Source organism: Hippichthys cyanospilos, chromosome 6 (assembly GCF_059441005.1).
Source record: "Hippichthys cyanospilos isolate Australia breed blue-spotted pipefish chromosome 6, RoL_Hcya_1.0, whole genome shotgun sequence".
Classification (NCBI taxonomy): domain Eukaryota; kingdom Metazoa; phylum Chordata; class Actinopteri; order Syngnathiformes; family Syngnathidae; genus Hippichthys; species Hippichthys cyanospilos.
This window is the reverse complement of record NC_142374.1, coordinates 16,630,139-16,645,185: the sequence shown is the minus strand read 5'-3', so window position 1 is coordinate 16,645,185 and position 15,047 is coordinate 16,630,139.

Below are 15,047 nucleotides of genomic sequence, written 5' to 3'. Positions count from 1 at the left end.
CAGATGTGGAGCAGCTTGCTGCCACTCCATTTCATGACCTTGCCTTGCTGCACATCTGGCCCCTCTCAAAAAAAACGAAAAACAAAAAAAAAACATGCACGGTGAGTTAATAGCACCTTTGTAGACGAGTGGAGATTACACGGAGCGGCTGGAACAACTTCCTGCTCTTCCTCTTGTCATGAAGGCCATCCCACAACGTGTCTTCTTCTCACCTCTGCAAAAAGGTGTTAATTACGGGCTCCTCGCAGCTGCCGTGCTCGCCACTTACAGGGCGTGCTGACACATGCCGGCGAGCTGGGGATCCACGTTCTCACGGGGGATTATGGGAAGGCACGCCGCTACCATTTCGGCTGGCTGAAATGCGCTCAATTTAGGGCGGCCAATCGGAAGCAGTGTGGCTGAGTTTCCGATGCTTACTGGAAGCCGTTTGAACATTTTTCCAGATCCTTCATGAGCAGTTCAAGATGCATGTATTAGCTCAAACTAGTTAAATGACTGATGTGTTTTTTGGGAACATTTGTCTATTACAAAGTAATAGAATAACTTTAGTGTCCTAGTAGAACACTAGTCAGGCTTGAATCTGCTCTCGTTTACAATTGCTATAGGTTATGCAAGCTCCTATTATTTAAAGTTTTTTAAGGATATTCATTTGTGTACATTTTTATATATACCACATTTTTGGGACTACAAACTGCCCCGGATTATGAGCGGCACCAACAAATATTTAACAGAATATGTATTTTTTGTCATGTACAGCCCACACCAGACTATAAACCGCAGGTTTTAACATCAGATATTTACTAAGAAAGCTGGTACATGATTTTTTTTATTTTATTTTTGTTCATATTTAAAACTATTTTTTTTTCAAACTGCAACATCATGACATCAACACAGACTAAACATGCCTGCACCAACTTATTTTCATCATAACACCGAAGCGCTCGACTTTTTAGACTACTGCACCAGCACAACAGTAAGGTGTATGATTACGCTTACGATTGGAGAGTACCCCCTGGTGGCGAATAAAATAGCATTTCAACCCCAAAATCAATACTTAACTAGTGTCTTCTTCTGTCTCCCTTTGTTTACTGGGAGATTGCCCCCGGTGGCTAGTAAGAAAAACTGCAGGTAAGCCGCACTGGATAGAGAGAGATGTGGAGTGCAAGACTGGGTGGAAAAAAGGTCACTTGAGTATTGCTGTATAAAGCAGATACAGTAAATGCAAGATTTTCTGATGGGAGAATTTGACAAGATCCGTCAGGCCACCAGGCGAGTTTTCCACACTCGAATTGCCGCTTTGTCAGAAGCCAAAAAGCAAACCAGTGGTGATGCTCCTTTGCACATCTCCCAGCGCGCTCCCTCCCTCCCGCCTTCCCTCCGGCTCCCCTTCCCGCCCTTGGGTAATTACAGGGTGCAAAAGGGGCCTCTCTGACGTACGAAAAGGATTTATTTTAGTGAGTTTCCACAGAGGTTAAAAGAATGCCACAGTGTGAGCGCATGCACTCACACACACACACAGAAAAATCTGATGGCGTTCATCAAAAGCGTATCACCGTGTTTAATTCCCGTCATGCAAGCACAACCAGCTCCTTTGTGATGCTAAGGTATGTTTTAAAAAAAAAAAGCAAACGCGCTATCTGCGCTTCCTGAATTGTGTTTTCGCCCGTCTCCGAGTGAAGTTGCGCATGCAGACGCGCACTCACTGTCATACAAGGCAGACGTCAGTCTCTATTTCGCCAACAATTCAATTTGCTTTTAATTACACCATCGCAGAAACTCATTTAATGCTATTAACTTGCAAAGGATGTGCGCCCGTTTTTTCCTCTTGCATGCACAAAGGAGTTTCACTGATGAGAGGTGTGTGTATGTGTGTGTGTGTACATGTGATAGTGTGTCAAAAAGGCCCTGTAATTTATAGGAGCCTTTAATAGAGCTCCTTTACAGGCTATAATCAAACCTCTTCCAGACCCTGCTATCTAAATTGTGAGGCAATAGCACATGAATGCTGCCATGCTGACACTCATTCTGCCTGTGGGCACGTTTCGGGAGGAAATGGGACTTTTTTTTTCCCTCCATTGTGCAGTGGTGAAAAGTAACAAAATACAAATCCTTAATTATTGCACTTAGAGGGGGATTTTGCTGCGTTAATCCGCTGGCAAGATTTGAATGTAGCCACCTCGCTAATCAACCCGAGTCTCTTGACCAAAGTTACACCCCTCACTGACGTGCATGTGCATGTGCATGATTCTCTATTTTTTTTCATAGTCTGTTTGTTGATATTGTGTGATAACATGAATAAGAAAGACAACTACATTAACAAGATGAAAATAAATAAATAAACAAAGCAAACAAAGAAGCCGGATATTGAGATCCGTGTTGCTAAAGCCAAGACAAGAACAAAAAAAGGTTCCTTGTAATAAATAAATAATATAACAAAAACATATAATTATTTTAAGACGTTTTAACACATTTTTAAAATACAAAAACATTTAAAAACCTATATTGAGAGTGCACGAGCAGTAAGAGTATATTGATCCCTAAGTTTACAGTCAATAAATTATGTTCTCTCCAAAATAACAATCTTAACTCCAAAATAACAAACATCTCACAATATACATCTATAGTCATACCCAAATATGTAAACGAACTGTTTGCCGTTGCTTTCTGAACAAATAAAATGCAAGATGAGAGAAGACAGAGACATTTAACTAATCCCTTTCTAATCGAAATATTTCCTGCTTTCACTCTTCTTTCAAGTTTAGTGAAATGTACAATAATTTGCCAGCATCTAGTAGTGGCCAAAAATGGAATTACACCCCAAACTGCAAAACAAAGTCCAGAAAGCAAATCTGCAAGGTAGCAGGATTTTGAACCAAGAAGCCATATAACAGTGCTTCTCAATTATATTTTGACAAGTGTGTGTGTGCGTGTGTGTGTGTGTGTGTGTGTGTGTTTTTTTTTAATGTAATCAGTAGCTACTTTCAAAAGCTACTTTAGTTCAATTTAGTTGGCCAGCTAATTACACAACTAAAGCTATGGTAACACTTTAGCTTTCAGTTGCTACTTTTGAATAGTGGCTGCTTTAGCATCATCAGCTACTTTGGCATTTTTTATTTACATGCTCAAAATATAATTAAAACTGTGAAAACAGTTAGCTATAACTGTGTTTAGCATCAGTAGCTACTTTAGCATCAGTTGCTGCTTTAAGATTTGTTTGTTAGCCAGCTCACTACAGTACATAATGAAGGCTATAGTTAATTGTTTACTTTGTTGTGCAGATGCCATGAACACAATACTGTGTATGGACATGCATGGACGTGAGTGAAAATGCAAAATGCATCTCAACACATCAAAAACTACATTACGGGAGCATAAAAACCATTTCGGGCGATATAGGGGAGGTTTTGCAAAATTTGTGTTGGACATTCTAAGGTCTTAAACTCAAGGCTCGGGGGCCAGATCCGACCCGCAACATCATTTTATGTCGCCCGCGAAATGCTAATTATGACTTCAAATTTCTGGCTAAAAGACCAAATTAGCATCTTTTACACATGTCTTTGTTAAAAATACAACTTTTGAATAGTTTTTTTATTTTTTTTTTTTGCAGTCTCTGATTTCAAAAGTTGTCAAATTTATTTGACCAGAGTCACAATGGCCTTCCAACGACAATGTGGCCCATGATAAAAACGACTTTAACACCCCTGTTCTAAGGGTAAAGGAAACAACTGTGACCTCCAGAAATGTTTTCTTTTTATTTTTTATTTTACAGTTATCTGTATATCCATTAGTTAAGTACAGAGCAGAGTATTTTTGCCACCTCTGACATATTTTGACGTTCAAAAGTGCGTATATGAAAGGATGTCAAGCTCCTTTCCGAGAAACCGTAAAAGAGAAGATCTAGGATCTCTGCCACCCCCCCCCCCCCCCCCCCCCGCCTCCACTTTTTTTTTCCCTCCTCTTAATACGTTCCATATTGTGAGTTTAAATGGGGTGGATTCAGGAAATGCAGTCACACTGCGTTGCCTTCCAAGCTTCCAGTCTGAGGTTTGGCATGCAGCGCCGGTGGTTGAGTGCAGGCGGGCTGATTGGGTGCTGCTCATGTGCCCCCCACCCCTCCTCCCCCCTTCGACATGTCCACGTCGCCGCTTCTCTTTCGGGTGTTGTTTGCTGTCTTCTCCCACTTCGACCTATGTTTACATCCTGCAGCTTTATGTCAACTTGTTGTGTTAGAAGGAGGGAAAAATCCCCTTTTTCTCGATGAAAGCCACATAGAGTATAAAGCTGCACTTTGCTTATGAAGACTGCGTAAAGCCCGACCACGTCAGCTCTTTAATTAACCTGTTTGTCTTATTTTAATCATCCGTTGGTTGCACTTAGTAATTTCCTGTCGTGGAGTCATTGCAGTTAAATCATGACACACGCCACGAAAAATCCAGTGCTCTGTCACAAAAAAAACTATTTTCTTCAAGACTTGAAGTCAACTGTTTTAGTTGATATTGGACTGAAAGTAACACTTCCTCTGGTTTCAGGTCGAAAATAAATTAATTTCCACATTTTTACACACAACTTCAGGGATAATCAAATACAGCAGTGGTTCTCAACTTTTTTTTGTTGATGAACCCCCTGTGAAATATTTTTTCAGCCAAGTACCCCTTAACAAGTGAAAAGAATTTGGGGGTAAAAGAAAAAAAAGACTTAAAACTTGCCATCAGTGTCTGATTTATTAAGCTTTAGACACTTTCAAACTTCATTTGTATCATAGACGAAATCTGTTATCAATAAGGAAATACTTCATTATTAATTCTTATTGTTCCACAAAAAAATCAATAGAAAGTATCTGACCTGTTCTCAAAAAGAAAAACAATCATAAAAAAAATTGGAAACAGAAAAAAATAGGCATAAAGTGTCCTGTTTTGGGGTTACAGTAGAGATCTTTTTACAAAAATAAAGAAGTAATTATTATTATTATTAATTATTATTATTAATAAATATTTGTCCACAAAAAAATAATCAACATCAAGTGTCAGACCTGTTCGTAAAAAGGAATAATTACAAATAAATACTGTATTTATCCCCGGAAAAATATTCAACTTCAAGTGTCCTCTTTTGGGATCACAGTAGAGATGTGTTCACAAAAATAAATCATTAACTTGACATGTTGGGTGCAACCATTCTATGATGGGGGAGAATTTGAATAACCCATTGACCATTTTTTTTTTTATGAACTTATATTTTCCTGAAACAATTACTTAATTCAATAATTATTTAAAAAAATTATTGCTTGTTTGTTTGTTTGTTTTATTTAAACCCCTGAAGTTCATTCAAGTATCCCCAGGGATACTATAGTACCCCCATTTGAGAAGCACTGAAATAAAAGCCTTCCCTATTTTTCTTTTATTTGTTTGTATTGAAGTGTAAGTTGTGTTTTCATGTATACTTTCTTTCTGAATACTCTTGTTTATCGCAGTGGTTAGATTTCCAGCAGTAGCCACAATCCGCAGGGTAGAGAATGATTTTTTTTTTTGGTTCTTTTTATAGCATGTTCCTTTTAAATAAATAAACACATTTTTAAAAAGATAATGTTTTGGGGCTGGTCCGACTCAGTTGGAAAAATATCAAGAAAAATAGTGCAAAAGACACGGTCCTGAATGTAAATCCATGTACAATAGTAGAGGTTGATTTTTTTCCGAATAAATTGTTTTGTTTTGTTTTAATTGGTCTGACTTAAAAGAAAAATAGTGATGTCACCTTGCATTGATAAAGTTATGTTCACAAATGAAAATCTGCAATAGACTGAAGCCGCAATAACCGAACTGCAAAGTAGCGAGAAATTTGACTTATTTGAACCTAGGTTGCTATTTGGGGGTCATTTGTTATTGGCCCAATCATTTTGCTCAAACTATCGAGCATCCAAGGAAAATCAACAAATTGAGGAAGATCGGTTGCCGGTGAGTATAATTGTACCTTCTGCATGTCCTTCTGCCTTCTGCTTGTGTTGAAATGTCAGTAACGTTTATGCTTGCGCTTGACTGCCAAGTTGTTCTCTTGAAGCTCATCCAGTGTTGTGAGAAGGGAGCAGCCATCCCTTGCTGGTGAGAAGGCAGAAGACTGAGGTCAGGTTACACATTCCACGGCCACGCACTGCAGCCTGTCTCCACGCCGGCATACCTGCTGAATGTGAGTGTGCCAGCGTGGGGTCTGGAATGTGCGCAAGCGCATGCACACTCGCGCATACTGTGTCTGGCACGTATATTAATATATAATGTGTCACAATGGGCACAATTCATAGGACATCAACTGACAATGGATTGATATGTTTTGTTCTCTTGGCAGAAAGGTGAAAAGCTGTCCAATGATCACTGCTGCTTGGGGGCATGTGGTTAAATGCTCCACCAGATGGCGCTGGTTTTAATTCCAAGGTATGTGCATGTACAAACACATATATATATATATATATATATATATATATATATATATATATATATATATATATATATATATATATATATATATATATATATATATATATATATATATATATATATATATATATATATATATATATATATATATATATATATATATATATATATATATATATATATATATATATAGTATTTGTTTTTTGTATATGTAGCAGCCATGAAAAAAAAAGCTATGTGTGCTTATTGGTTCACAGACTTAGTCAATAAATGTGTCTGCATTATGATGTCTTAAAAGTCTTCATTTATTGAAGACTTTAAATTTTTTACCGGCGTGAATGTGAGTGTAAATTGTTGTTTGTGCTATGATTACTTGGCAACCAGGCCTCTGGCCTAAAATCAGTTAGTACGTAAAATAGCGGGATTAGTGCTATTACAGTATAGTTTCGTGCATTTCGGTTGGGAGAGAAACTTGAAGACACATGGGTGTGTGTCCAAAAGAGCAGCAAACGGTGACCTGTCGTTCTACATGTTCAGTCATTTTGTTATAATTTGAATTGGGAGTGTCGAGCCATTAACAGTTGTGTTTTGGAACTGCACCTGTGTGATTCATAGGAGGGTAGGGCTTTAACTGCTTTTACTGTAAGATAATTTGCCGATTTCCCAGATAATCGTTTAACTTTAGTTTTTCCCACAGTGTACTGTACAGTGTTGCCTTGCTCGAATGCGCATTCACTCTATCGTGGATTTCCATGTATCCATATTTCTTTTGCAGGTTTGCAATGTTTCTTCCAATTAGGTCGGAAGAGTCAAATAAAGCAATGTTGCTTATTTAAAAAAAAAAGAAGAAATTCAACCTCTAATACATGGATTTTCATGTATGAGAAAGTATGACTGTATGACCATATCAATTGGAGGTTTACTTGTTTTCTTAATATTTTTCCCCCTTCTACGTTGGACTGGACTAAACATACAGATGTTTATATAATTTTTTTAACAAACGAAAGAAAGGCAACCAAAGCAAAAACAAACAAAAAACATTTGACTTTTAGTATTTTTCTGAACATAATCCCCGCAATAAACAAGGGAACACTGTATTCAGAACGAACGTTTACATAAAAACACACTGCACTTCAGGAAAATAAAACTCAAATTGTTATTGAGTCTCATGTTAAGGTAATTGATCTTGTCTTTGATCTTTATTCCACATGTTGCACACACTAAATGTAGACAAACGAGCCGCATTGATTGTTTGTTCTCGACTATAAAAGCAGTGAGATGCAATAAAATGTACATTAGCTCAAGCTTGTGTTTTGAGTTTCCTGGGCTGTGACATGGTCTTGGACTTCAAGAGAAACATTTATGATGCTAACTGAATAGCGTGGCATAAATCAATGTCATGCTCTGTGGTAAACTTTACATTTGCGCGCTGCAGTGGAAGACACGACCATGGACTCATTAAAAACTAAAGCAAAACGCTGCATATTCTGCTAGCATCTTCTTAAGACTTTTTAAACACTCAGTGGGAGGAACTTGGCCTTTAAAAAGTGTCCACAGGGGACATGTTTAGTCCCCCAGGTTTGAGGTTTTGGGGGTGCGTGAGTGAACACAAGTATCCCTTGAGGGCTCCCTGGCCACTCCTAACGAATGCCTCATATTCCTGGAGGACCGTGCAACATGATACCGACATGGACATTCCTTCAGCTTTTTTTTTTGTCTCCGTACCCGCTGTGTTCCCTCACTTGTCCCGTGCCATCACGTACCGAACGTCTTAATCTGCTGCTGTCTTTCATCTGGCTCCTGTTAAAGCCCGAACAGAGAAACTGTGAATGTTAACGTCTGTCAGCACCTCTACGAGAGAGCATATGCTTCCTGGATGGAGAGAGGGGGGAGTGCATGAAAAGGTGTTGAGTTTGGCTCCATTTAAAAGCATAAAATGCTAATTGAATAGAATGTTAACGATTACGGTTTTGCTACATGGAGAGTTTCACATTGAATTAGGTAAGCTACAGCATTTTTTTTTTATTTTTTTTTTTACAGGGCCTATGCTTTAATTGTCAGTCTACAAGTGCTGCTCCACCATCTGTGTTCAAAACACAATCGCTTCCAAAGGTAGCAGCTCTTTTGATCTTGTCAGGTTTTGTTCGAGGACGCAATTGTGCAGCAGACATTTTCAAGCCATTCTAAAACAGTCTTAATTGATCTGAAATAACAATTAAAAACTCCCAGGCACATTTATGTTGCAAGGAAATTATGAACATATTAGGATTTCCTTGCAACCTGAAAACCAGTTAAGAATGTCTTAAAGTTTTAAGAACAATCGCAATCTTGAATGAATTCATGACGTTAACGTGCATCTGTAATCTTTGCCACTACTTGCAAATTTTTACAACTCAGTGGCAAAAGGGTCTTAAGGTTTTAAATGAGTAGTTGTGTTGATTAATCATGATTTCAGTATCAATGCATTTTTCCATAATTGCCCAGCGTTAATTTGAAGCAGGGCTGTAATAATGGTTACTTTAATAATCGGGTAGTCGCTTATTGTATGAATTAATCGATCATCCATCCATCCATCCATTTTCTATAGCCTGATCCTCACAAGGGTCATAGGCTTGCTGGTGCCTATCCCAGCTGGCTTCAGGCAGTAGGTGGAGGACACCTTCAACTGGTTGCCAGCCAATTGCAGGGCATTAATCGATCAATGAGATTAAAAAAAAAAAAAAAAAAAGACATTATTTCAAATCGACAGCAAAACACCATTAGTAAATTGAGATTCATCTTTTACTTTGGTTCATAACAAATCAGAAATGTGGGTAGAAACGTTAATAATTGATAAAGCTCTAATCTGAAGTCTCCTGAGTTGCTGATGCTGGTTGAAACTCCTTGTTTTGTTTGATTTTTGAGACACATGAACCCCTTCCCCCAACTTTGGTCAATTCTAAATTGTGTTCATTTTAGGACATTCTACTGTATGCCAATTGATTCCTTTCTTCATATTTCTCCCCAGTGCAGAGCTGCATTCCTCCATCACTACATGGATCTTTGTATTGCTTTTGCAGCCATTCAATTTATCCCAGAGATCAAATACCTATCGTCAGCGTATCTGACGTTGTGCTGAGGTGAACCAGCTCCTTTTCTTATCTCTGCTGCTCTCCTGTCATCCTGCTGACGCGCCCATCAGAGATTCCCAGGCAGATTTATGAGAGCAGCCCTCCCCCTGGCTTGTGGTGGCAGGTCCAAGTGACTGCGCCGCTCATCTTCTTACAGACGCTCATGTTCTTACAGCCATTAACACGACTGCCTGTTGCAAATAGGAGGAATGAGCCTCCGGGTGGAGGCGGCAGGGTCAGTCGAAGCGCAGTCCAAGTGCAGAAGGTTTTAGAGGAGCACGGCGAACTTAAACATCAATGGAGAAAATGTGCTACCAGTGGAGGTGTGCCAAATATTGGAGTCGTAAATTGATTAATTTTCATTAATTAGTTTACAGTATATCAGTAAGAATGATGGGGTGGAATTATTTTGATTTAATTAGTTATACAAAATCACTCAGGGTTGTTACACCCATCACAACTATTGTTTCCTGATGCTCATCCACCATTAGGCTGGTTGGTTTTCACCAGTTTGTCAGTGTGGGTCTGGAAGTGCCATAGAATGTTAGCCTGACTATTTTTTACCACCTTTGGAGGAGTCTGCCATCTTGATTCTGGCTCCTCTAATCTATATTTGGTACAGGTTTCATGGTACATAAGTCCTGCTACCTGAATATGCCACTAAATATATTCTTTGCCCGTGAGCATCACACCCTGCTGTGTAGTGCTGCTCTAACCCTAAACTCTTTTGTTTAGGGCCCGTTCTTATCCTGCCATGATTAGGGTCGCTCTACTGTCTTTCATTCCATGACAGTCCATCTGGCTCCTTCTCTTTACTCGGCTTCTGTGGTCTGTCTATGCGTGAAACTGTGAAGTCTAATGTTATTCACTAGTCCACGGTAGGTTTCTTCTTCAACTCTCAGCATTCACTTTTGCCAGGATAAGTGAAATTTCTCATGGTTCCAGAGTAACTCTTTTGAGCTGTACTGACAGAAAGGGGTGATCCCGAGGAATTAATACAAATGCACTAATAACTTCCCCGAGGGCTGCTGCTAATCAGGATAATAGCGCAGGCGCCTCGACGAGCTCAGTGAATCGTCCCTCACACTTCGCTCCTGCGTTCTTGCTAGATAGCTGACATGCGTCAGCTTGTCACTTGCGCTCGCGCACTCATCTCAACACGGCTGCCCTTCATTCCTCAACACACGCAAACTGAATTATGTGCCTGTCAGACATGTTTTATGGCCCCTGGAGGTCCGGTGTCAACATCGGCTTCTCGTCCACAGGCAGAGCCTTAGTATATGGAGCATCCATCAATGGGGCGAGGTTGTCGTCTGTTAGTGTATTAGATACACTAATTGTTGTTTACTCAAGTATTTCTGTGTATTTCCTGTATGTTGGTAATAAATTAAGGTTGCGCAATATCCTTTCTATTAAATATGGTACAGTATTACTCTGAAACGGGACATTTAGCTTACACCAGAGGTGTCAAACTCATTTTTGTCGCGGGCCATTTTGTAGCGAGAACTTCCTTCATTGGGCCAATATGTTGAGGAAACCAAGTCGATTTTAAATTGTCTCATAGTATTATGACCGTACACAACAAATTGATGGCTCAGTTGTTTTGAAATCAGAAGTAAAACAGCCCATTTATTGTTTACATTACTGTAACAGAACAAACCAAAAAAATCTCAACTTTATTTTTCATTATACACGACAAGCTAAAGTCTAGAAAAGGTCATGGAAACTTACATGATTTACTTTCGCGGGCCACATGAAATGACTTTGCGGGCCGGATTTGGCCCCCGGGCCTTGAGTTTGACACCCGTGGCTTACACCCAAGTCAGCATTGTTCCACCATGATACTCCAAATGCAATATTTATATCTATGAATTTGAACAATTTACTTATGATCCAAATTGTTGCCCTTGTTTGTCTGCACTCCAATGTAGTGAATTTCGTTCCTGGAGTTCGGGTGCAGCAGGTGACGTGCTAGTGTTTCACGTGTTTGTCTGGACCGCAGCGGTTGTAGTGCTGGCGTCCTCTGAGGCCACACATTGTGGTCTGTACACGAGTCCAACAGAAAGAAAAGCAGGTGCTTGTAGAAGCTAAAGACACTGTTGGAAAGCTGTCCAACTTTACCGCACAAATGCCAAAAGCACTCCTCCATTTTTTTTGCAGACTGCAAAAATATTAGTGCGTCCGATGTGTGGTTACACCTACAGACTACATGGCTTGACAGAATGAATTTGTTTTCATCTTTTTTATCTTCCCCTCAGGCCCCTAGAAGACTTTCCATATCAAAGTGTGCTTTCTAGCAGGCCTGAAATCTCAAACAGGAGCCCTTTTGTTATCTTGTTCTCCAGCAGCCAGGAACAGCTTGTCAACCCCTCTTCAGTAGCAGAGTCAGATGAAGAGAGGTGAATGGGGATCCTTGTAGCTCTTCTCCCATATACAAAAGACATGGTTTAAGTGTATGTCAGTGGATATGAAATTCAATACATTCTTATGGTCATAATAAAGAGAAGGTAAACTAGGCAAGAAGCAGAAGATGGCAAAGAGCGTAGAAAGTGAAAAGCATGTTACAAATGCAATATTTGAACCCTTTGGACTCAAGATACCACTCGTCCCACCCACCGCATGTTCCAAGTAGCTAGCGTGATCTGTGCAAAGCTATGCTTTCCAGTTATATAGATTGGGAATGTAAGTAGGCAATACATTATCATCACCAGGCCTAATTTGTGCTGCAACCGTATGTACTGTACATACAGTAGGTGGCAGTTAGGTTAGTTAGTTGTTGTTTTTTTCCAACCTAGTAAACACTAAGCTAATTGGTCAAACTACTATTGTCCTTTTTGAATGAAGGAGAGAAGCAAGCTTTTGCCATATGTCAAAGTCAAAGTGCTGCATTCTATAACTGAATATATAGTCATGATTGAAACTCTAATCGTCTGTAGGGACACGTTTTTGTGCACCTGTCACCTGATTTTAGACTCTCCCACTACGATAGCTGAGTGGTATCTGAAGGACATAAAAAAGTGACCACATTTTGTTTTTGTTTTTTTTCAAATTTCTATTTATTTATTTATTTGTTTGTTTGAATGTACAGTAACTTTTACATGACAAGTGAAGCAGTTTTGAAACCAAGTAACCTAAAACATTTAAATGTTCCATCACTGGCTGTGTTTAAATTTGCTGTTTGTATGTAGCAATGTTGCATATACTACCTTTTTTTCTTTTGGCAATATCTATGCACTTTTTTAGCCTTTAAAAAAAATTCCCAACCCCAATCTTTTGCCCCCGATTTCAATCAATTGAAAATGATGTGATCAGGCTCAATTTCAGATGAAACAATCGAGAACTGGTCGTTCCTATTTGTCTGTGTATAATCATATGCTAGAGCCTGATCACTGATTTAAAACTTTTAACCCTAAGAAGGAAAAAAAAACGAGCCAGGTTCTACTAATACTTTTAAATAGACTGGTCCATGTATCTATCATGATGTTGTAGGCCGGAGCAATGCATCGGTAAATATCTCATTTTCGAGATAAACCACTTTATATGGATATCTGTTCATTTGAATTATTATGGAGTGAAAATGCCCTGGTGGAAAGACACCACCGCATTTCAACTAATGCACCGTGGCATCTCAATTTATAACTCATGATGTAAAGCCAAGTGTTTATTTTTTTTTTTCTTTTACACTTTTATTGTGTTTGATTCAAGTGTGGACCGAGCTCGTTTGATCTTTAATGCCATGTTCATGTCAATACAAGTTGCCTGTCATCCATCACAGGTCAAAGATACGTATGTATTTGTTGACAAGATAATTATCATTTCCACGTCGATATTTCAGCTTGTTCCCACACGGGCCGAAAGATGGGGGGTGACGTCATCGCCGAGAGGACATTCTTCAAGTGTGTCACCAGACCTCACTTGGACGTCAGTGGAATATTTGTTTGTGGCATGGACCTGGCACCTGTGACAGTCACTCAGAGCACTTCCCATGCTAAGTGTCAACTTACGTTGACCCCTGTCCGCAAAGAAGCAGCCTGTGAGTTGTGACGCAGTCTGTAGGCATGGAAATGAATATTTACACTGACTTGTGATATATACAGCATAGGAGGAGACGAAGAGAACATAATGCGGTGGCTGGCGGCCAGCTGAGGCGCCAGATGTGCTTGTTTGGGCCTGGTCCCGTCGTGTTGTAAGCGTGTCGGGCCGAGCCGGCTACCGGACACGCTCGGAGGGATCTGGGCGGCAGATGCGAGCTCGCAGCGTGACAGCTAACCGGTGGACTATTAAGCCTTTGAGAGACGGATAAGACCATGTTTGGTTACATCAAAGTGGAGTCATGAAATGGATTAGCTGCAGATAACTTTGATATTTCTATTTCAATATGAAACCAATTGAATAGGATGTGACATTTTTTAGTGGTTAGCATGACGCCTTTGGGTAGTGGATTATTAGTGGGAATAACTAGAATTTTTTTTGTTATGATTTGGTTGCTTCCTTTGTCTTTAATAAGTCCGAATATTGGCAAATGTTGTTCTTTGTTATCTAAAGTCAAAGTAAATGTTTGCAAATACCTTATTATGTTTCAACACAATGCTGGTCACTTTGTGTTCATGGACAACTAAAGAAATTGGAGAATATTTGCCCTTGAGGTGCTATAACCGATTATCAAAATATTTATTAAAATTGTAATCAATTAGATTATTTAATTGTTGCACATATAAGATATTTTTGAAACATATCTTATGACCTATTCACTTGGTACATTGTGAATAATAAAAAAGACAATGTAAAAGTAATCTGCATTGACAAAAATTGCTAATGTCGTGTTTGGTATTTTGGTTCTGAATAGATTTTAGTGGTCATGCTTTCTTTGCAGCCCTTTTTTTAATCTTTCCACTTGGGTTTTATTGTGTCCACCTGTGCTTGTTAACCGCTACTTGCTTCAACCAACCAAGTCCCTCAGCAACTGGTGTCTTGTCAGTTTGTTTGTGTTTAGTCCTGGTTAACTTTTGTAGTTAAGTTCCTTCCAGGTTTTGTTTTTGTTCTTTCAAGGCTGGTTTCTGTCTTCATTCCAGGCCACATGATATTCAAAATTGCCCCTGAATGTGATTATCAGCTGACTGAATTTAAAGTCACAAATTATTTTAAGAAGTATGGTTAGAGTGAAGAAAAACTGCATTTTCTGAGCATATTTTCCTTCACAATGACGAGAGTAAATCTATATCAGGAGCAACATGAAGAAGGCATTTTTTTGTGGACCTCATAAAGTTTCGTGGTGGGTCCAATCTGGCCCCTCTGCCTTATGTTTGACACCTGTGTTCTACAATTTTTTCTAACAATAACATATATTTAAGTAACTGACAAAAACGCTGCTCTTAGGTTTTTCAGATTGGCAGCCTACAAATGTGTTTTCATGTAGTTAGTGATTGGGAAACTTTTCGTGATCAACAACAAATGGAACCTTCGCTTATATGGTTTCTAATGGTTTCTAATGTTGGCAGGACTCGACAAAATATTC